The 20,725-nt window shown below is 58.9% G+C and overlaps 1 protein-coding gene across 6 annotated transcripts in view; it reads left to right on the top strand.

Annotated features, from left to right (window-relative positions):
* ELFN2 (extracellular leucine rich repeat and fibronectin type III domain containing 2) overlaps positions 1-20,725 on the top strand; it is a 57,390-nt gene that overhangs the window by 22,632 nt on the left and 14,033 nt on the right. For 2 of the 6 annotated variants that reach the window (XM_072844068.1, XM_072844072.1), the window contains one exon: positions 13,740-18,832. The exons of the other annotated variants lie outside the window; for them this stretch is intronic. The gene's annotated coding sequence lies outside the window, so the exon portion shown is untranslated. The remainder of the gene's footprint in view (positions 1-13,739; positions 18,833-20,725) is intronic. 6 annotated transcript variants of the gene reach the window in all.

Below are 20,725 nucleotides of genomic sequence, written 5' to 3' on the forward strand. Positions count from 1 at the left end.
TTACCAAGGCAACGGATCCCAGGATCCAGCCTTACCTCTCCATGGTGGGCCCCCCCACCTGCCAGGCTCCGCCCCTGCCTTTCACGGCTCCGCCCCTCAGCCAGGCCCCGCCCCTGCCTTCCATGGCCCGTCCCTCATGCCCCAGGCCCCACCCTCTCCCTCTGCAGCTGGGTGGGGGTGCCTTGGGGATTTTCCCCAAATCTGGAGGTAGTGGGTGGGAATGTTCGAGAGCTGGGTTCGAGTTTGCATTCAGGCATGCTTGGCTTGGTGGGAGCTGGGGCAAGACCTGCAAAGCTGGGAGCCAGGCTTTGTTCAGTAGGAAAGGACGATGGCTGGACCTGCCTGAGGAGGGGCTTCGAGGGAGCCGTTTGAGGCTGGCAAGAGAGGGAGAATGACTGTGGCCTGAACTTGAGGTCCCGGAGGTGACGGGCACTGTTAGGGTCAGGCGGCCTCTACGGTCGGCAGCAGTGATGGGGCTGCCTCCCAGGCTCCAGGCACTGGACTCCTTCTTCCTCCTCCCATCCCCACCTGGTTCGGCTCATCCTCTGCCTCATCTGGGCTCCTGTAACCAGGCTTGGGTTTTCCATCCTTGCTCCTTGGTCTGCACATCAGTCCACCTGCTGTTTCTTGCGGAGTAGCCTTGGGCAAATTACTTAGCTCTTTGTGCTTCTGCTTCCTTGTTTGAAAAACGGGTATAGCAGCATCTGTGTAGTAGATTCTGCACCTACCTAGCCCCCAGCGTGGTGTCCACCTGATTGCTCCTTGTGCCACCGTTGGATGCAGGCTGGGGGCTACCCAGTGAGAGGGGCTCTGGGGAAGGCAAAAGGGATGGAAGACCCACTGCCCTGTTGGGGAAGTTGAGGCACACACAGAGATGGCCACATTGACCTGGCATTGAGGACCCCCCGCCCCCACTGTCTTCTCTCAGAACGGCTCACTGTGTGGGAGTTGGCCATATTGCAGATGGGGAAGTCAAGGCCTGGAGGGGGTAGCTGGTGCCGCAGGCTGGCCTCTGGCGTGGGTCTGGGCCCTGTTTTCTGGATCGTGCTGGCTGGTGTTGGCTGGACGGTAGCACAGGACAGGTCTTAGAAGGCTAGCCTCTCTTTGTGGAACCATAGGGAATCCATTCCTCCTCCTGCTCGGGCCTCAGTTTCCATTTCTGAGAGATGGGGGATCACGGGGATGTAGCTGGTGTAACCCTGATGGAAGCAGGTTGGGGCCACAGCTTCTTTTTTATATATATATTTAAAATTATTTTTCTTAAATAATATATTTTTATTGGTGTTCAATTTGTCAACATACAGAATAACACCCAGTGCTCATCCTGTCAAGTGCCCCCCTCAGTGCCCGTCACCCATTCACCCCTGACCTCCTCCCCTTCCACCACCCCTAGTTCGTTTCCCAGAGTTAGGAGTCTTCATGTTCTGTCTCAGCTTCTTATGCTTTGTGACGTCAGAAGAGGAGCTAGTGTGGACGAACGAGTTGCAGTTTCTGGCCTAGGCCATCCCTGGAGGTCCATCCAAGGGGGTGGATTTTGAGGGGCCGTGAGGGGAACAGGCCAGCTCTAGCCCTGTCCCACATCCTTGGAGGGCCCTCTGATGCTGGGCTCTGTGTGGGTGTGGCGCATAGGAGTGGCACGTGGCTTGGCCCACCATCGCCAGGTTGGGATGAGGCTCAGGACAGGCCTTGGCTCCTACTCCGCCACCCACCTGGTCCCGAATGCACTGAGCTCACGGGGGCCAAGCCTGTCTCTCCTGCCACCTGGCTAAGGGGCCATTTGCTCCTCCGTGTGCCCTGGGGGCGTCTCGCAAGCTGGCACAGTGGGGCTGGGCCTGGACTGGTGGCTGCCCCACAGGGACCGTGGGCATATCGTTGGCCCTCCGTGAGCCTGTTTCCTCGTCTGCCACCTGGGCCTCATGTTGTGTTCAATGAGATCACCAGTTGGAGAAACTTCTCGAGGCATAAACCAGGGGTGGCAAACTCAAGTGCCCACGGGGGGCAGGTCACTTAAAGGTTCGAATCCGGTTCATGGGACAATAGGGTGCGGTGGGGCCTGTGGTGCCCGCCAGCACTCAGAGCCTGATGGTATCAAACTCCAGTTTTTATCAACAGTGAGCAAGCCAACCAGAGTGATCCGTGGGCAGCGTTTGGAGCTGCCAGCCTGCCCCAGAAGGCAAACTCTACAAATGGATTAACTGGGGGGTATTTAACTCTCCTTTACATAATAACAAGGGCTAACATTTATTGAGGGCTCGTTCTGTGCCAGGAGCGAAGTAAGCACTTTAGTGGGATTATCTTGTGTGATCCTAACACCAACCTGGAGGCAGGCGGTGTGGGGTACTTTGTGGCTATTATACCAGAGAGGTTCGGCCAGAGCCCAAGGTCACACAGCCGTGGTGGGGGGGATAGCAGGGTCTTCCCCCCACCCCACCCCCCGCCCCTCATCCGGGGGAGCCTTCTGATTCCTCTGTGGAGGTGTCTCCTCTGAGCCCAGAGGGTGGAGGGAGGAAGGGCAGACCTGCCTGGCCAAGGGGGGAACCCCCAGATCTGTGACAGCTTGTGCTTCTCTCTGGGTTGTGGGGGGAAGGTTGGAGAAACAAAATTAAGCAGAGGGAGAGTGTTGTGGAGCTGAGGAAGGATAACTGATTTTTTATGAGCTTGTTAACATTTGTGAAGTTAAGTAAGCAGAAATTTATGCGCTTCATTTGCATGCATTAAAGGAGGGCTGCCCGGCCCAGGGCCCAGCGTAGTTACCAGGAAACCTCACGCTTCCCGGGGCATCGGGCCCACCGCCCCCAAGGCTGGCGTCCAGCAGTTGCCCAGGTCCGGAGGGTCTGTTTTGGCGGGTGTGCGGGGATTTCTTCAGATCCAGCTGTGGCCATTTCCTGACGGCCACTGTGTGCGTGGACTAGCTCCTGCGCCCGGACTCTCCTTGCTGTGTCTGAGACCAGGTGACCTGGCTGCTCACAGAGCAGCTTGGCCCTTAGTTCAGAGGCTGAATATACTAGAGCCTGTTCCCTCCCCACCCTGCCCCTGGTTGGGGGAGGCCTCGGAAGGTGCTGGAGGCCCAAAGACCACCAGTTTTTCTGCGTAAGAGCTGTGAGGCCTGAGGCAGGTTGCTCCAGGTCTTGATGTTCTCATCCGTAAAATGGGGACGGTGGTGGTGCCGACCTTATGGGCTTATGTCCTGCTCACGACACGGCTCGCCCGGGATGATGTTGACTTGGGGGGTGGCATGACCTCTTTGCACGTTGACCTGGCTCTTTGGGGGACCCTTTGTTTCCAACAGCCCTGAGAGCTACGTGGCCCTTTCTCTGGGAGGCCTGACTGGACACCCCTGACCTGGCCTTGGCAGCCCCCGGGGCTCCCCGACGTCCCCTGCCCATCCTGCAATTACTGGTGTCCTGTAATTATAATTCCCTTCCAGCTGTGAGCTTCCTCAGGGCAGAGCCACGACCATCCTGATCCCTGGGGTGCCTCGTGCCTGCCCCAGGGCATGAGAAGTGATATTAAATGAATGAGTGGATGAAATCTATCATCTCAGCCTTTGTTTTTCACCCGTTTGGAATTAGAAGTCCCTTCCAGGTGTGTAGTGATGTATGTTTTTTTTTTTCAAGTTTTCAAGATTTATTTATTAATTTGAGAGCGAGGGAGGTGAGGGAGAGGCAGAGGGAGAGAGAAGGAATCTCCAGCTGACCCCCCACCGAGCATGGAGCCTGACATGGGTCCAATCTCACCACCCTGAGATCATGACTTGAGCCCAACTCAAGAGTCAGATGCTCAACCACCTGATTGATGGCTTTAAAGACACTTTTGGGCTAATGCCCTCATTTGATCTCTACCTTTTCGCTCCCCTGCAAAGAAGGCAGGGTAGGTCAGTGGTTGAGCGTCTGCCTTCAGCTCAGGGTGTGATCCCGGGGTCCTGGGATCGAGTCCTGCATTGGGCTCCCCACAGGAAGCCTGTTTTTCCCTCCGCCTGTGTCTCTGCCTCTCTCTCTGGGTCTCTCATGAATAAATAAATAAAAAATCTTAAGAAGGCAGGGCAGGCTACAGATGGGGAAGCAAAGGCCCAGGTGGACGTGGAGGGATTTGAATCCAGCCCTCACTCATTTGTTTGCTCAGGGCAGCTCCTGAACTCCTGCTCTGGGCTGGGTAGGGAGGTCCTGGGGGGCATCAGGTGGGATGCTGCCTTCCAGGGATTCAGAGGCTGTCCTCCATAGGTAGGCACAGCGTGGGTGGGAGGAAGCTGAGGAGGCCGTGGGGCGCAGCTGCATCGCTGTAGGCCCCGGTCCTTCATCTCGTCTAGTGGGTGACAGCTCAGAGGCTTACAGCTTCTTCCAGCTCTGATGGGTGAGATTCTCGGCAGTTCAGGGGGTTTGTCGCCAGGCACCTGCCAGGAGGCCCATCTTGCAGCCCTGTCCACACAGCCCTGGCCTATCCAGAAGGCCGACGGGCCCTGTAGACACGGGTGACTGGGCCTCTGGAGGGAGTGGCCGTCCCTGCTGCTGTCCCTGGGCCTGTGACAGTGGGGGTGGTCGTCTGCACACTGTAGGGGTCTGTCTCTGGATAGAATTTGCAGTCAGCCTGGAGCTAGGAGGCAGGGGTGCGGGGAAGGGGATCTGAGGGGCCTGAGGATTGGTGGGATGGGGGGTAGATGTGTGAGGGGTGGTCAGCTTCTCTGAATGGGGTTGTCCCATTTGGGGTGGCCCCCTGGGGGGAGGTTGAGGCTGAAGAGTAAGGGGTGCCTTCCTTTCTGATCTTCTCCCCCCCTGCTCGCTGTCCCCTCTCCCAGGGACCTGCTGGGTGGGCTGGGGTCATGGAGGGCTTGGCCTTAGGAGGCAGAGGGGTGCCTGGCTTTGGGCAGGTGATCGCCCTCTCTGTGCCTCGATTTCCTCATCAATGCCTTGGGGGTGGTGCCAGTTCACATCCTCCTCCTGGGGGTTTAGTGAGGGTTCAGTCACCTAAGGGCACCTTGGGGGGCGGAGCCGGCCCGGGTGGGGGTGGTGGTGAGCAGAGAGGTGAGGAAACCATGTCGGGAAGGCTGTGGGTTTTATTGTGACCTAATGGGAGTCAGCAGGCAGGTGAGGTTGGCAGCAGGGAGGAAGGTGCGGGCAGCTCCTGCAGTGGCTCAGGTGTGCCACTGGAGGCTGGTGGAGGTGCGGGCAGGGGACAGATGTGCACTGGTGCTTGTTGGCTCGTGAACTTGTTCCCTCTGTCCCCTGGAGCTCGGGGAAGGTACAGGAGGGAAGTGCATTTATTCAGACAGTTCTCCAGTATCTGGTATGAGCCAGGCCTTGTGCAAGGTGTTGAGGGTCTGGGGGCTCAATGAGGACTGTGCCTGGCACCAGGGACCGCACTGCCAAGGGGGAAGGCAGACTAGCGTTGAGTGCAGCCCCGGAAGGCTGGAGGGCTTCCTGTAGGAGGTGGCTTTGAACCCTACATGAGGTGGGGGCGGGGCAGAAGGGAATCTCCAGGGGAAAGGCCAAGAGGTCTCAAAAGACCTCCTGAGTTCAGAGGAGGTGAGAAGTCATATGTGAGGATACGAGGGTCTGGGATGGATTTGGGAAGGAGGATCTGGGAGTCTGGGGAGGAGGTAGGGCTCAGAGCTCCATCCAGGCCAGGAGGAGTCTGGGATGTGCAGTCTTCAGCAGCAGGGGGCATGGTGGGCACTTGGACTTCTCAGTGGTGCTGTTCTGGGGTCAGGTGAGAGGCAGGTGGTGGGATCAAGGCTGGAGGAGGGGTCAGGGGAGGAGCCGAGGAGGCCCCCACGTGTGCATGCAGCGGGGCGAGGTTTGTTCTGACGGTGTCTCGGTTACTGGATGGTGTTGCAGGGCAGATTTGCAGAGACAAGTCCAAGCCAGATCAGGAGAGGTCTTGAATGCCGGGATAAGGACCACGGAGGCAATCAGAGGCTTCTGAGCAGGGCAGTGAGCCACGAGCCCGCTGTGCTTCAGGCAGCTTCCTCTGGCAGCTGGGCAGAGGATGGGTGGGGGCGGGGTAGTCTGGGCAGATCCCTTAGGAGACTGCACCCATCTGGGGGGGCTTCCATGTGCGGTGGCAGAGGCATAGGAGAGGAGAGAGGGCAGCAGAGCTCAGGGAAGGCTCAGTGGAAGAGGTGGCATTTGATCAGGGCTGTAGAGGGCGAGAGAGGTCTGCTCCCAGGGGGTGGAAGAGAACGACACAGCAGGTGGCTGGCACGTCGGTGGGGGGGGAGGGTGCGTGATGGGAGAGGCCCGTCCCTTCAGGATGCCTCTGAAGGATGAAAGGGAAGGTCTGAGCTGGGAAGGAATATTATCATTACTGAGGACCACCCCCCCCCCAACCCCGTGCAAGGCTCTCTGTCCCCAGAGCTGGGTGGGTACCCAGCTCCACTCCCAGCTGCTTGGCTTGGGGCGGGTCTGTGGAACCCAGCACCTCCGTTTTGTTGTCTGTAAAATGGGGGGACTGTTAGGACCTGCCCCCTGCGGAGTCTCTGAGGATTAGGTGAGCTAATCCGCCTTCAGCAGGCCTTGGAGATGCTCCATGGTTAAGTGGTTAATTGGCTGTGGTCCTTCCGATCTCATTGAGCACAGCAGGGCAGCCTCACAACCTGGGGACAGATGAGGGACGGCTGTGAGGGGTACAGAGCAAGGGTACCCCAGCCTTGGTGCACTTGCCTTCATGCCTCCTGGCAGTGGGCTGGCCTGTCAAATGCCCGGCCCAGCATGCTCGGTGCTCCTGGGGTCTGGCGGGGGTGGGGTTGGGGGACAGGAGTCAGCCTCTGGTCCCAAGGTAGGCTGGCCCCCACCAGGCGGGAGGCCTCAGGTTGGCTGCATGCTCTCAGAGCCTCAGCTTTCTCATCTGTTAATGGGGACCGCACGTGCCCCATAAGGCCAGTTTTGTGTGGGCTCCTTCCCCTGTTTCTCTGCACCTACTGACCACGCGGCCTTGAGTGGGCTGGGGCCAGGGTGGACTCGGGAGCCACTGTGTCGGTAGAGGCCCTAATGGTCATAACAGCAGTGGTAAGGAGCTGGGAGGCCCTCTTGTCACCAGTAGTAATAAAGAGCACACCTCAGCCTGTGGGGAGGTGGGGGGTGGAGGTGGGGATAGAGACCAGCTGGGAATGACGCACCTCTGGGGGCGCTGGGCGGTTCTTTTTCTTTTTCTTTCTTTCTTTTTTTCTTTTGCTTTTTCAATCCCCGTGCCCCAGGCACCTCCTCTGGGCCAGGCCCCCATCTGTTGGGGGTGGGGGGATACAGAGGGGACATGGTGCTGCCTTGGCCCTCCGGAAGGAAGACGGTGACTATTTAGGGGGACACCATTTGGAGCTGGTGAGCATGGGGTTGCTGTGGAATGGTGAAGGCAGACCTAGGGTTCAGGGCAGGCTTCCTGGAGGAGGTGATACCTGAGCTAAAGATAGTAGGGGTTCAGGTATTGGCAGCAAGTGTAGGGAGAGGGAGGTGCCAGTGCCAATGTGGGGTGGAGTGGCGGGAATGTGAGGAGGGCCATGTGGCTGGAGCAGGAGCTGGGGAAGGTACAGCCCACCTCACAGAAGCTTCTCATGCCAGCAGGGAGCTCGGCCTCTAACCCTGGGCCTTCAGGGAGCCCCTGAAAGATGGGGAGCAGGAGAGGCAGTGTCAGAATTGCCCCCTGGAAAATTCTTTCTGGCTGCTGTACGGAGGGGCTCGAGAAGGCCATGCGGGCTGCTGGGCAGGTGATGGTGGCGGCCTGTCTTGGTCAGGTGGGGGAGCAAGCAGACCTTCTGGGGATAGAAGTGGCCGATCATCTGCTGGGGGAAGGGGACAGTTGAGGAAAGCTGGGGTCTGTGGCCTGAGCAAGCAGGTGGGTGGTGGTGACCTTGACCAGGAGGAGACGTGTGGGCAGGCGTGGGCTTGTTCTAGGTGACCTGGCCTGGCAAGTCTGGGGCATCTGAGGGCAGGTGGGACGGGAGAGCAGCTGTGGGGAGGTCGGGGATGGAGCCAGGAGGAGCTGTCGTGTTTCAGGGGCTGGGGCCGGAGGGGACCCCCTGGAAGGAGGGGCTGCAGTCTCCTCAGGTGCTGCACACCCAGGGCTCAGACGTGTTCAAGGAGCTGCCAGCTCTGACGTTCTGTGAAGCCCTCCAGAGGGTCAGGAAGTGGAAGGAGCGAGGTCCCCTGGGGGTCCCCACACACAGTGGCTTTGGTCCTGGACACGAGTGCACTGATGGGGTTCGCTTGGCCAGAGCTACTGAGCACCTCCTGTGTGCCAGCTCCCGTGTTGGGGCTGCAACAGGGCATGGGCTCGGCCTGGTCCCACCCAACCCTCTGGGCTCACGCGGGGTGTGTGGCCAGGAGGCCTCCACAAGGCCAGGGCTGATACCTCACTTGACAGCCCCAGTCTGTGAAAATGCAGATTTTTTTTATATGAGAACTTAGAAGCTGGTTATCTATTTTACAAAATAATTTGTAGGAGGCTTTCCTTCAACAGCAATACTCTCTAGTACGTGTGGGGGGGTTTCCATTTGCCCGAGTCCCCTGCCGGTCTGTGAATTCCTTGCTCATCTTTGTTCCCTCCACCATGGGCCAGGAATCCCAGGCCAGGCAAACAGTAGGTGTTCATTAGATGTGGGACTTCTCTTTTTTTCTTTTTTTTTTAGATGTGGGACTTCTCGTTGGCAGAAGTGTGGCCCCCTGTGCGGATCCCCAGCCCCCTCGGGGAGAAGCAGGTCCTCCAGGCGCCAAGCCCTCCCAGTTAATAATCATCTTTGGTGTTTGGGGCTCAGCCAACCGCACCCTTGGCCTCCTGGCTGCCTGTTGGATTTGCTGTGTGCTTGGTGACAATAGGCCGGCCTCGTACCTGCTTGTCCCCGAGCCCTGAATGAACTCCCTGCTCCATCCCCCCCTGGGTCTCCCACCCCATGGGGATCCCTGCAGGCCAGAGACCAGTTGGCCAGCCCGTGGACAATGTGCCACCGCTTTATGTGTCTCGTCTACCCCCTTACAGATGACGAAGTTGGGGCCTGAAAGGGAGGCCCTGGCTCACGTCCTTGCTGCCAGGGAGCTGGGAGGGAGATGGAGCCTGCAAAGTGGATGCCTCTTGCCCCAAGCAACCCTGGCAGTTGAGGGCCTGGGAGGATTTGAACAAAGCTAAAGGGGCAGGATGGCCTCATGGCCACAACCACGTTTGTCTCTAGCCCTTCTGCTTCTTAGCTGTGCGCCCTTCCTTGAGCAAGTGGCTTCACTGCTCTGGGCCTCAGTTTTCTCATCTCTCAAATGATGCCTACCTCACAGGGCTGGGGAGAGGGTCGATTGAGTTAATTCCTGTAAAAGGCTGATCAGGGTCTGGCATGTAGTTAGTGCTCAGACACAGGCAGCAGGGCTTGAGTGCTGTTTACCAGCAGTGACCTGGGAGGCCACTTTGTCTTTCTGGGCCTCAGTTTCCTCCTTTGAGAATGAGGTCTGACAAGCTTTATCCTCTCATCCCACTAGGTAGGGGGTTGTGTGTGCACACAGATCAGGGGCGGTGAAGCCTCCTTTGTGTCAACCAGGCTCGCTGTTGGTGTTGGCCACAGCCCGGTGGGTTTGCTGTCTGGACCTGACGGAGGCCTGTTTGTTCAGGCCACAGGGTTACTGTACCGACTGGCAGGGCTGGAGCCATGGTGGAGAACACACTGTGCTTGGTGCTGGGTGGCCCCAGTGGGGAGGGTGGACACCTGTTACAGACAAGAACTGGGAGAGTCACTATGAGAGAGGGGAGAGCTGCCTGGGGCAAAAGCCGGAGGGAGGGTCTGGAGTGGGCAGCCCAGTCCGGCCTCATGGCTGCCTTGACCTTCAGGAGGACTTACGGCTTCAGCCTGGAAGCCATGGAAGCTTCTGGAAGTGTTTGAAGAGAGGGTCTTTCAGTGGGCCCATGGTATATGGCGTTTCAAAAGGTCTCTGGTGGCTGAGCAGAGGGAAGGGGAGGGACGCAGGGGACGCTTGAAATGCTGGGAGGCAGCTGTTGCTGTCTGGGTAAGAGCCTCGGTGGCTTGGATATACAGGCGTGTGGGCTGGACAGGTGTCAGGATGGATTGGAGGTGAGGGATGGACCAGGCAGAGGCAGAGTCAAGTGTGATTGGGATGGTGAGACTGAGCGCAGAGAAATTTGGTAATAGGCCCACAGTCACACAGCCAGCGGGGGAGGGAGCGAAACCTCGGGCCCAGGGCTCGTAGGGGGCGGCCCTACACAGAGGGGCCCACAGGGTGGAGGCAGAAGGCAGGACAGAGCCCGCAGGGGCAGTGCTGGCGGCCTCCTCAGTGCTTCATTCTCGGGCTCTGCCCAGCGCCAGGCATGATGGAGACGGGTCAGGGCATCTGCTGGGGATGGGGGGGTCTGGGCTGTGTTGCCCGCGGCTCCAATAGGCAGGGCTCGCACGCAGAGGAAGCAGTCAGGGAAGGATGCAGCCGGCACAACTGGCAGCCGAGCATCCCGCCCTCAGGTGGCGAGTGTGATGGTGAGGAGCTCAGGACTCTAAGTGAGAGAGACCCAGGTTTGCAGCTGGTTCCCATCTGTAAAGTGGAGGTTGTTCTAAGATGAGTGGGACAGTGCAGGACTTAGCACATGGCCTGGGGTGTGGCCTCTCTGATCAGGGACAGGTCATGGCCTCCCGAGCCAGCTCAGCGCAGGGACAGACCGTCTCCTTGAGATGATGGGCAGTGCCCGGACCCAAGGCCCAGGCTCAGACGGGAGGAGGCTGCCAGGGGTGGGGGGAGGGCCAGGAAAGAATGATGGGCTCCAGTTTGTGGAGAATAGAGAGTTATGGGAGTTATGTGAGCCCCAGAGATACATGTAACTGCAGGGAAGTGACGGAGGGGTCTGCAGAAGGATGGGACGGGACCAACTTTGATGAGCCTGGGCAGTGCTTAGAGACCGTCCTTTGGTTTTACCAAGGTAAACATGCAGGAGGCCCAGAGAGGGTGAGGGCCTGGCTCAAGGTCACACAGCAGCTGGCACTGGGAGCAGACCTGCTGGCTTGGGGGCCTGGGCACTGCCCTCCTCTGAAGGAGGGTTGTGATCATTTATCAGGGGAGTTTAATAATGAATGAAGTCGAAGTGTCTTTAATGCAGGCAGCAGGCCCGAAGTAATAAGGGGCCCTGTATTAATTCGGAAGTTAATGAATATGCAGGTGTGTCTGAATGATTAATGGGGCTCCCAAGGCTTTGGAGCGGGGTGTGTGAGCTGCTGATGGAAATATGAATATTGCATACAGCTGGGAAGTCGGATAAACTGGGGAGTAGGTGGGCATTCATGCACTGGGGAGGACTCTAGCGGCCACAGAGGTTGAATTTATAGACGCTCAGGGGCAGATGGACCGTGTCATGGCCAAGTGTGCTCATGTTTTACTGTGTGATCTTGAGCAAGTCACTTAACCTCTCTGAGCCTCAATTTCCTCATCTGCAAAAGGCTCATACCTGGTACCTGGGCCGTTAGCATAGGGTCAGGCACTGTGCAAACATCTGATAAAAACCGGTATAGCCTTGTTAGAAAGGAGGGCAGAGACGGCTGAGAAAAGCCAAGGAAGGTATCACAGTAACCGTTAAATTCCCTTAAATTTGAACAACACCTTACGGTTTGTAAGGGGGGGGGGGTGCGTCTCTCATTGGTCTACCCCTTGGCTCTTTGCAGCAGTGGCATGGGGCAGAGGAGATGGTTCTCGGGGAAGCTGAGGTTCAGAGAGGGCTGGTCACTGCCCAGGTCACCAGCTAGCAGGCACAGTCGGGCCTGGGCTCAGGTCCCCACTGCCTGACCATGAATCCCAGAGCAGGTGGAGATAGAACCACCAGTCAGGGGGAGGGTCCCACGGTGGCACTGACCGGAAGGACCTTCAGAGTATTTGTTGGGCCTGGGGTTGGGAGTCCCTGCATCACCTCTCGGAGCCTTAGCTTCTTTGCCTGGCGTGTGAGTGTCTGTTTGCCACTTGGGGCTGTTTTGGGGTTTTGATGAGAAAATGGGACACGGACCCCTTGTGTGTGCCTGGCCTTTGGGGAGTCCCTGGTTCTGCAAACGTCATCTCTTACTGTTTGGAATGGCTGTCCTGGGAGTCTGTCTGCAGCAGCCCTGTCTCATACTGGGGGCCGTGGGGGCTGGGCAACTTTGTAGCTTTGGGTCCTCGGGCGCAACCCTGAGCCTCTCTCTGCCTTTGTCTCTTCACCCTTCCAGTGGGCATAGCAGCGAGGCTGCTGTAGATTAAGTGTGTGGGCCCCGCACGCAGTTGGACTGGGCACAGTGAGCTCCCTTTCCCCCTTGCACCTCCCCCAGGCCCATATCACCGCCCCTGTGCGTGGGTACCCTTTTTATGCTCCCATGGCACCTTATTCATCCTTTGAGCCTGTGACCATTTATGGAGAGCCTCCTGGGCGCCCTGCTGGACCTTGGGTTTGCAGGGTGAGTGAGACCGCCCTCCCTGTCCCTGTCCTTGACAAGGTCATGGTCCAGGCAGAAGGCAGGTGTGAAACCCGTGTCCCGTGATGCAAGCTGGGATGGGGCATGGGAACGAGAGGATGGCCCTTACGCAGGCGTGGCTGGGGGTGGGGAAGACGTGCTCATTTATCTTGCGGGCTTCCCTGCTAGGCCCCCCACCGAGGGCTGTGTCTTGGCTGTGGGTGCTCAGCTCCCAGCGGGAGGCACTTACAGGGTGGCTGGCCGAGTGAACGAGGGAGTGAGTGGATGGGTGGTCGCTACCTAGGCCCCTGCCTGGCTGCTCCCGGGCTCTAGGCCAGGCCGTCCCAGGTGCGCCCAGGGGGAGGCTGTCTTGTGTCCTCCTCTTTTCCTTCCCACGTCTCCGGTGTGGGCCCTGAAAGGCACACCCCCTGCGGGCCTGGGCCAGAGAACTATAGGCTGTTGGGTAAAGAACCCGAGCTGTCACGGTTGTGGCGTGGCGTAGCCTGTGTTGACGAGATGAGGAGACTGAGGCCCGAGCGGGGAGGAGGGCTGTGGGGCAGGGCTGGGGTCAGAGCCCCCGCTGGGCCGCTCCCGGTGTAGCCCGGCTGTGCCCCGCCTGGCCGGGTATTTATAGTCTCGGCTGATCTATATTAACACCGGGGCCTGCAAAAGAGGCCTTTACAGCCTCTGGATCTAAGGATGGCTTTGAACCCCCCAGGGGCTGTGGAATCAGAGCTTGCCCCCACAGGAAGGGGAGAACGTGGCCTCTCATCTGTCCGTTTGCGGTCCTGGGGCTCACGCTGAGCCTTTCACCTGGAGAATCTTTGCTGGCCTGGGCCTGGGCTCGGGCCACCCTTTGGTGGGTTCCAGGTCTTTGTCTGGGGGATGTTATGCCCCGCTGCCCTCCTGCTCTGCAGGGGGACCATGTACACGGGCTGCGTGGTCTCGGGCAAGCCTCAGTCTCCCCATCTGTAGGATTGGGCCTAATTCTCTCCCAGCTTCACATGTCAGGCGCTGAGCACTCAGATGCTTGTGAGCTGGGAGTCAGTGTTTACGCTCCTCACGTCTCTTCTGGTCCCTGTCCCATGCAGTGCTCAGAGCCTGTAGGGACTGGAGTGTCCTCTCCATGGGCTAGCTGAGGCCATCGAGGACCTGGGGTGGCCTGACGTTGCCAGGGCCAGGCTGCCTGTTGGGGCACAATTCGGACTCCTGGAAGTCCGAATGTCCTAGCTTCCCAGACCCTGTCTCCTTCTCAGGGCCCGTGGGGTCCTTGGGGCAGGCCGGACTCCTCACCCCACCAACTTGGCTCCACCCCCGTTGCCACGGGGACAGCTCCACTAACTCTATGCTTCTCTTACAGAGCAGAGACGACTGGCCGCCCTGAGCGCAATTCAATTCAACAGACATTTACTGAGTGCCTACTATGCGCCAGGCCTTAGGCTAGGCACGGGGGTGGGGGAGCAGAGAGGAAGATGGGGTCCCATCCTCAGGTAGCTCTGGGCTGGGGGGGCTTGGAGAAGCTGAACGGCTCAGCACCAGGAGAGAAGCTGCATGCGGGGCTGGAAGCAGCAGAGGTACCTGGGTTCCAGTGCCTCCCTGGAGAGCTGCTGTCTCTCGTCTGTGCCTCAGTTTACCCATCTGTAAAATGGGGGTGGGTGAGGTGAGGTGGGGTGAGGCGATCTCTAGGATCCTTCCAGGATTCCATGGGGATAGAATCAAGGGATGGGGGTAGAGCAGCAAGACCACTACTCTCCCTGCACAGAGGAAATCTGAAGGCTTCTTGGAGGAAGAGGCATGAGGTCCGGGTTATAGGGGGTGGAGAAAAGTGGGAATGGCACCCAGGCTTAGGAACAGCATGAGCAGAGGCCCAGAGGACATGTAGATGGGCATCCCCACAGCTTCCCAGGTTTAAAGGGATGTCATGGGGTAGGAGCTGGGTGGGGGAGGGGCCCAAGGGTGACATGTTGGGGTGTGAGCTCTGCTCTGTGAGCTGTTCAGGGCAGAGAGTCAGGAACAATGGTCCTACTTTGTCCTGCCCCTTCTCTTCTCCTTTCCCCTGGGGTACATGTCATAGTCATGTTTCCATAGGACCTTGTGGGCAAGGTGGTGTCCGCGCCGTGCTGGGCACTTTGCAACCCTATAAAGTGGGCGTTGATGGGCCCAGTTCACAGACAAGGACATGGAGGATGAGAGAGGGAAGCTTCTCGCCCAGATCATGATCTGATCCCCAAACCCCCTGCGCTTCTCCCACTGGCTCTCCCTGAGGAGTTTTTCTGTCCTGTGTGACGTCTCCCATCCTGGGAACCCCCACCCTCCCAAGCTCTGAGGAGTGCCTGCCACGGGCAACGCAGCCGTCTTTGGAGGTGAGAGTGGGAAGACCCCCAGATGTTGTTAGCAGGTGGGCTCTCTCCAAGACCTGGCTGCCCCTGCAGCCACCCTTGGAGATGGTGAGGCGGGGTTCCTTCCCACTTTACAGATGAGCAGGCTGAGGCCCGGGGGTGGGGAGTCATGTGGCCTAGTGGAAAGTCAAACTCAGGGAAGTGACAGCCTGAGCAGGGAGCCCTGTCTCCTCTCGCCCAGCTGAGTGCAGCTGGAAGGAGATCCAGTTTCCCTGAGATCCGTGCAGAAGGAGACCCCTACAAGCCCTCTCCAGGAAGTGGAAAAGACTGGCATTGGAACCCAGACCTGGGTTCAATTTTTTTTTTTTTTTTTTTTTTTTTTTTTTTAATTTATGATAGTCACACACAGAGAGAGAGAGGCAGAGACATAGGCAGAGGGAGAAGCAGGCTCCATGCACCAGGAGCCCGACATGGGATTCGATCCTGGGTCTCCAGGATCGCGCCCTGGGCCAAAGGCAGGCGCTAAACTGCTGTGCCACCCAGGGATCCCTCAGACCTGGGTTCAAATGCTGGTTTTGTCTTGCACAAATGGTGGGATCTTGAGCAAGTCGTTAATTACTCTGAGCCTTGGTTTCCTTATCTGTGGAGGGAGACAGCAGGCCTCCTTCGTTCAGTGGTTAGTAGATCTTTATTGAACACCTACTGGGTGCCTGGTTGGTGCTGGGCTTTAATGGAAAATCTGGCCCTCCCTCGGAGAACTCAGTCCAAGAGTAAAAGCAGCAGTTCCGATTCTGGTGGAGATGGGGAAAACCCTGGGGGCTGTGGGAACCCACAGGAGGGACCCTAACCAGACAGGTTTACTTGGCAGAGGAGGCAGGAGGGCAGGAGAGGAGAGCAGGAACCCACTACGCAGGACCCCAAGGGCTGGCCTCAGATGTCTGCTGTTGGAACCTTACCAGATCAGTAGGGAGCCAGTGAAGACTTTTGAGAAAGGGAGTGCCACACTCAGAGATTTATCCTCTAGGAGGCTCATGCTCTGCCGGATGGAGGATGAGTTGAAGGAGGCCAGAAGAGGGGAGACAGACCAGAGAGGATGCTGATAGAGAAGTTCATTTGGGGCAAGGAAAGAGGCTGAAGCATCACAGAGGGGGTGCACAGAGGCTTCCAGGTGTGGAGGGGCTGGGCAGCTGTGGGCTTCTGGCTGGCTCAGGGCAGAGGCAGGAGTGGGGAGAGGAGTGGAGGGACAGGAGGCAGGTGGTATGAGGGGGTGGGCCTGGTCAGAAGCCTCTGGAGGGGCGAGATGCTGGATGGGGCAGGGAGCAGGCTTGGGAGTTGCAGAGGGCCAGGCCGGGACCTCAGGGGAGGCCAGCGTAGAGGAGCCTGAGGGGGAGTGCATGGGAGGTAGGAGGAGAAGCCAGGTGTAGGGACTTCGGGAGGGGGATGGCACAAATCACATGTGTCGGGCACTTTGCCCAGTGCCAGGTCCACGAGAGGGCCCCGGGGCGGCAGGGGGGGGGGGGCGGCGTTGCCACAAGTCTTTGACCGGCAAGCAGACCGTAGTCTGTCCCCTCGCCATCCCCGCCATCCCAAGGAGGAAGGTGTTAGGGAAGGATGAAGAGGGGAGAGCATTTGCATGCGTAACAAGGCCGAAGTGAGGGAGAGAGAAAGAGGGAACAGGAGATGAAAAGAAATTACCATACGCCAGGATCTTGTTATTCAACCCAATTTTCAAAGGACCACAGCTGTCGCACTGAGATAATCCGTTAATTATAACAGCCATTGTGCTTTGGCAATGGGAGAGAAACCAGGCTGGGGAGCAAGCAGACGGCGAGGTGGGGGTGGGTGCAGGCCTTTGGGGGGCCGGACCTGTGAGAGAGGCCAGGGGCAGGCAAAGAGGGGTGTGTTGCCCTTGAGATTGAAAGGAAGACACTGTTGAGGGGGGCCGGGCCTCATCCCCTCCTGGCCACCATCGGTAGGGCAGTGGGTGGCGAGGACCCGCTGTGGGTGGGGCGCTGTGCCTCGCCTGCCAGCCTGGCCACTGTAACCGTACTAGCGGTGGCTGACTTTATTGAGCACTTACTATGTGCCGGACTCTGCTCTGTGGCTGTTCACTCCGCCCTCTGAGGTAGGGCCCTTCTGGTCTCATTTCACAGAAGAGGATACTGAGACTCAGAGGGCACGTTCCGTGGCAGAGCGGGGATCTGAGCTGAATGTGGCCCGCCCTTCTAGAACATTCGGGGGTGGCCGTCTCTGTGGATCGCCCATGAGTTTTAGGACCAAGGAATTGGTAGCTAGGGATAGGACTCTTGAGCCCCAGCCTTTTAATCAGAGACCCGCAAGATGACAGACCCATGCTGTTGGAGGATGGCTTGGTGGCCACGCGCCCTGGGCCACGATTTCTGTGCAGCCGGCAGTCATGGGGTGCCCCCCCTGCATTTCCGGGGCTTTTCCAGCATGGACAGAGCTTCCTTGTTCTCCGATGCCACAGCTGCAGGCCCCTGGGGGCTCCCCCACCTGCTCCAGAGAAGCTAGTCTCAGGGCCAGGAGAGGGACCCCTTGCCACTGCCTGCTTCAGGGTTGGGATGGGCTGAGCCCCTGGGATGGCTGCAGACCCTGGGTGCTGGGGCCTGCAACAGACAGTGGCAGGCGGGGGGGGCAGGAGTCCCAGGTGAGCAGAGCGAGGGGGTCTTGAGGTCTGTGGGGAGAGGGGTGGGAGCAAGGGGCCATTCCAGACACTCCAGAGCCCTTTGCTGCAGGCGCTATTCTGGGGTGATCTCAAAACTGTCCCTGGGATGTGGCTTCAGCAGCCGAGGCCTTGGGCCTCCCAGTGTCCACAGCAGCCTTGGCTGGCAGTGTTTTATGGGGGTAGGAATTATCTTTGGAGCCAGTAAACCTCAAACCTCAGCAGGAACCCCGAACCTGATCCGGGAACCCAAGCAACATCATTGGAGAGCCAGGGGTCCCCTGGGGGTGACAGGCAGAGCCAGGAGATTGTATGGGTGCTCCTCCGGTTAGAGGTCCCCACCCCAGTGGGCCTGCTTGGAGCCAAGGTGGGGTCTGCTTTTGGGTCAGAGCAGCTTAAAAGTAGAATTGATGACCCACAGAGACCAAGACTGAGTAGGCTTTTAGGATCAAGGAATGATTGATGGGTAGGTAGAGAACTCTTGAGCCCAGACTCATTATAGAGGCACCCCAAGATGGGAGAGCCTGCTGTTAGAGTGTCCCAGGGCCACAGAACAGGGAGGACAGGATGGCAGGGACTTCAGCACTCTCGGGTCCTAGACCAGGAGGCTTGTGGGATTCCCCCCACCCAACCCCAGGCCTGGGATTCTAATCATTCCCACACTGAGGTTCCCTCCGTGGCTGGGCTCATAACCTCCAAGGGGCAGCAGGCAGCCTCAGCCAGAGAGGCAGGGAGGCCGATGGGCATGTGCTTTGTCCCTGCAGGGACGCAGATCCTGGGCAGCCAGGCTTTCCAGGTGTTTCAGTGGATTCCAGAAATGGGGATTTTTGAAATGAAGCCTCCCAAGTTTTCAACATTGGGCAACTAATTGAACAAATGTTTTGGAAGCACTGTCCGGATGAAACAGGATCCCATGGCATCCCTTGACCGAGAGCCTGGTGCCACGGAGGGTCAAAGCCAACTGTGCAGGAGTCGTTGAGACCTCAGTTTCCTCCTCTGTAAAGTGGGAATGATAACGGTCCTGGCTCCCAAGGTGGTGCTGAGGATAAATGAGCTGACGTGAGAGGTGCTTAGGCCCAGCTCGTGAAGGAGCCAGGTCTGCAGCTTGCCCCAGGCTGCCCGTCCCTCCCCGGCCAGGCTGCCTCCCAGGGGGCTGCACTCTGTGCCACTAGAGCCTCCGCTTCTCCCGGTGGGCTCCTAATGTGCTACCCCGCTTTGGGATAGCCCTGAGGGTGTTGGAAGGCAAGGAAATGTTCACCCCTTGGGGCCCTGGAGGAGGAGCAAGCAGAGCTGGGAGGGCAGGCCTAGCCGGTGCCTGGTACATAGTAGGTGCTCCATAAATGTTTATTGAATGAATGAATGGAGGCCATGCAGGCAGAGGCAGCCGCGCGTGTGCAGGCACTGGTGAAAGAGCGGGTCCAGTGGAGACTGGTGAGTAGTGCCCGGGGTTGCAGCTGAGCGGGGCCTGGGGTTTGCTGGAGCCGAGGCCAAGAGGCCAGCAGGGACCAGTTTGGGGGGTTGGGGGCCAGGTGGGGGGGTCAGAGACTAGGTGGGGGGCGTGGGGACTAGGTATGGGGGTCAGGGGTCAGGCGGGGGGTCCGGGGCCAGGTGGGGGGTCAGGGGCCAGGTTGGGAGGCAGGGGTCAGGTGGGGGAGGTGGGGACCAGGTGGAGAGGTCAGACTGGGAGGCAGGGCCCCAGTGAGGGGGTCAGGGGTCAGGTTGGGGGATGGGTCAGGTGGGGGCAGGGCAGGGGGCAGGTGGGTATGTCAGGGGAGGGCAGGGATCAGCTGGAGGAGGCAGGGGTCAGCTGGGAAGGTCCTTTGAATAGCCTGGAGGATTCTGGGACAAAGTCAGAGATAACCCCTGGGATGGAACTAGGAGGCGAACTTTTAAAACAGGCCACCCTCAGCTCCGGGCAGGGGGCTCATAGTCTCCCCCAGGTGCCTGGCGGTAGGTGGGGTGGGTGCTGGGCCTCTCGGGGCTGGAGAGTGGGTACCAGGCAGTGGGCAGTCTGTGAGAGCTCTGAACCAGCGTCAGGCCTCTCTGGTTGGCTGCCGGGTAGTTTTTCAAGACCAAAGCCTTTTGGCAAAAACTCTTCCATCTTCCTGCTCGCCTCCTCCCACTGAGGCCTGGACAGGGCGTGGGTGCTAATGACGGATGCGACAGCCCCGGGAGCAGCTGGGCTCATGGGGGGTGACTCAGTGGGCAGTTTACAGAGGGCTTCGGGGATGGCCCCAGTAAACCAGGGAGACGCCAGTGCCCAGCTGTCCTCCCGCTGCACAGACGAGGAAACTGAGGCCCAGAAGGGTAAAGTGCTGACCTGCCCAAGGTGACACGTTGAGCCAGCCAGCAGTGTGTTGTGACAGCCGAGAGCACCGAGGACGAGCCTGAGCCCTTCCCTGGTCAAGGTTACTGGGCTTGGGGACCAGTGCTTGTATGTTGAGGTCGTGCAAACCCAATTACCACCCCCCACCCCGCCCACTGCCCTTAGCTCTCAGCCCTTGCTGCTGCTGCTGGCGTGTTCTTCTAGGTGAGCTGGAGGCTGCATGAAGGCAGGGCCTGTGTCCGCTGCGGTGCCAGGCCCCTCGTAGGCGACTGCAGGCTGATGATGTGTCAGACGTGGGTGAGCGTGCAGCTGGTTACACGGAGTGCCCCGCCTGCCCCAGGGCTGAGTGGCCAGCCTGCTCCCCGTTTCCCGGTGACACAGATATGGATGCAGCCGCTGTCTGCTCGCCTGGCTCCGGATGGCAGGGAGCCGGGAGCGGGTGCTGAGGTACCGAGGGGCAGGAGCCAGCTCCCCCAAGATGTGGAGCAGCTGCACCATAGACTGAGCCTAACGAGACGTGATTGAATGGGGGTGGACGGAGCCCGGCACCTGGGGTGTAGCCCAAACCGACACTGCCCGGAGCTGCCTGAGGATGTTCAGGGTACTGGGGCTCCCCAGTAGTATGTGCGAAGGAAGGGGCCCCGGGGGTCTGGTCGACATCTAGGACGAGGTGAGGGCACAAGGCTGGGATGCGCTCCTGCTACTCGAACAGAGTGTGGTGCCAAAGTGAGGGAGGCAGAGGGCCCTGGTGCCTGTCCCTGCTCAGACCATGTTGGCCTGATGCTGGGCTCCAGATGACACATTTTAGGAGGGACCTTGACAGCAAGCGTGACCTGGGGCAGTAGGATCCAAGAGCTGGGGACTTGAGACCATGGCAGAGGAAGGGTAATAGAGAACGTGAGGCTGTGCAGCCTGGATAAGCTGACAATAGGGCATGAGGTAACTGATGGGCAAATATTGGGTCTTTAAGGGAGGCCGTTGGCCTTGTTTTCAGTGGC

Source organism: Canis lupus, chromosome 11 (genome assembly GCF_048164855.1).
Source record: "Canis lupus baileyi chromosome 11, mCanLup2.hap1, whole genome shotgun sequence".
Classification (NCBI taxonomy): domain Eukaryota; kingdom Metazoa; phylum Chordata; class Mammalia; order Carnivora; family Canidae; genus Canis; species Canis lupus.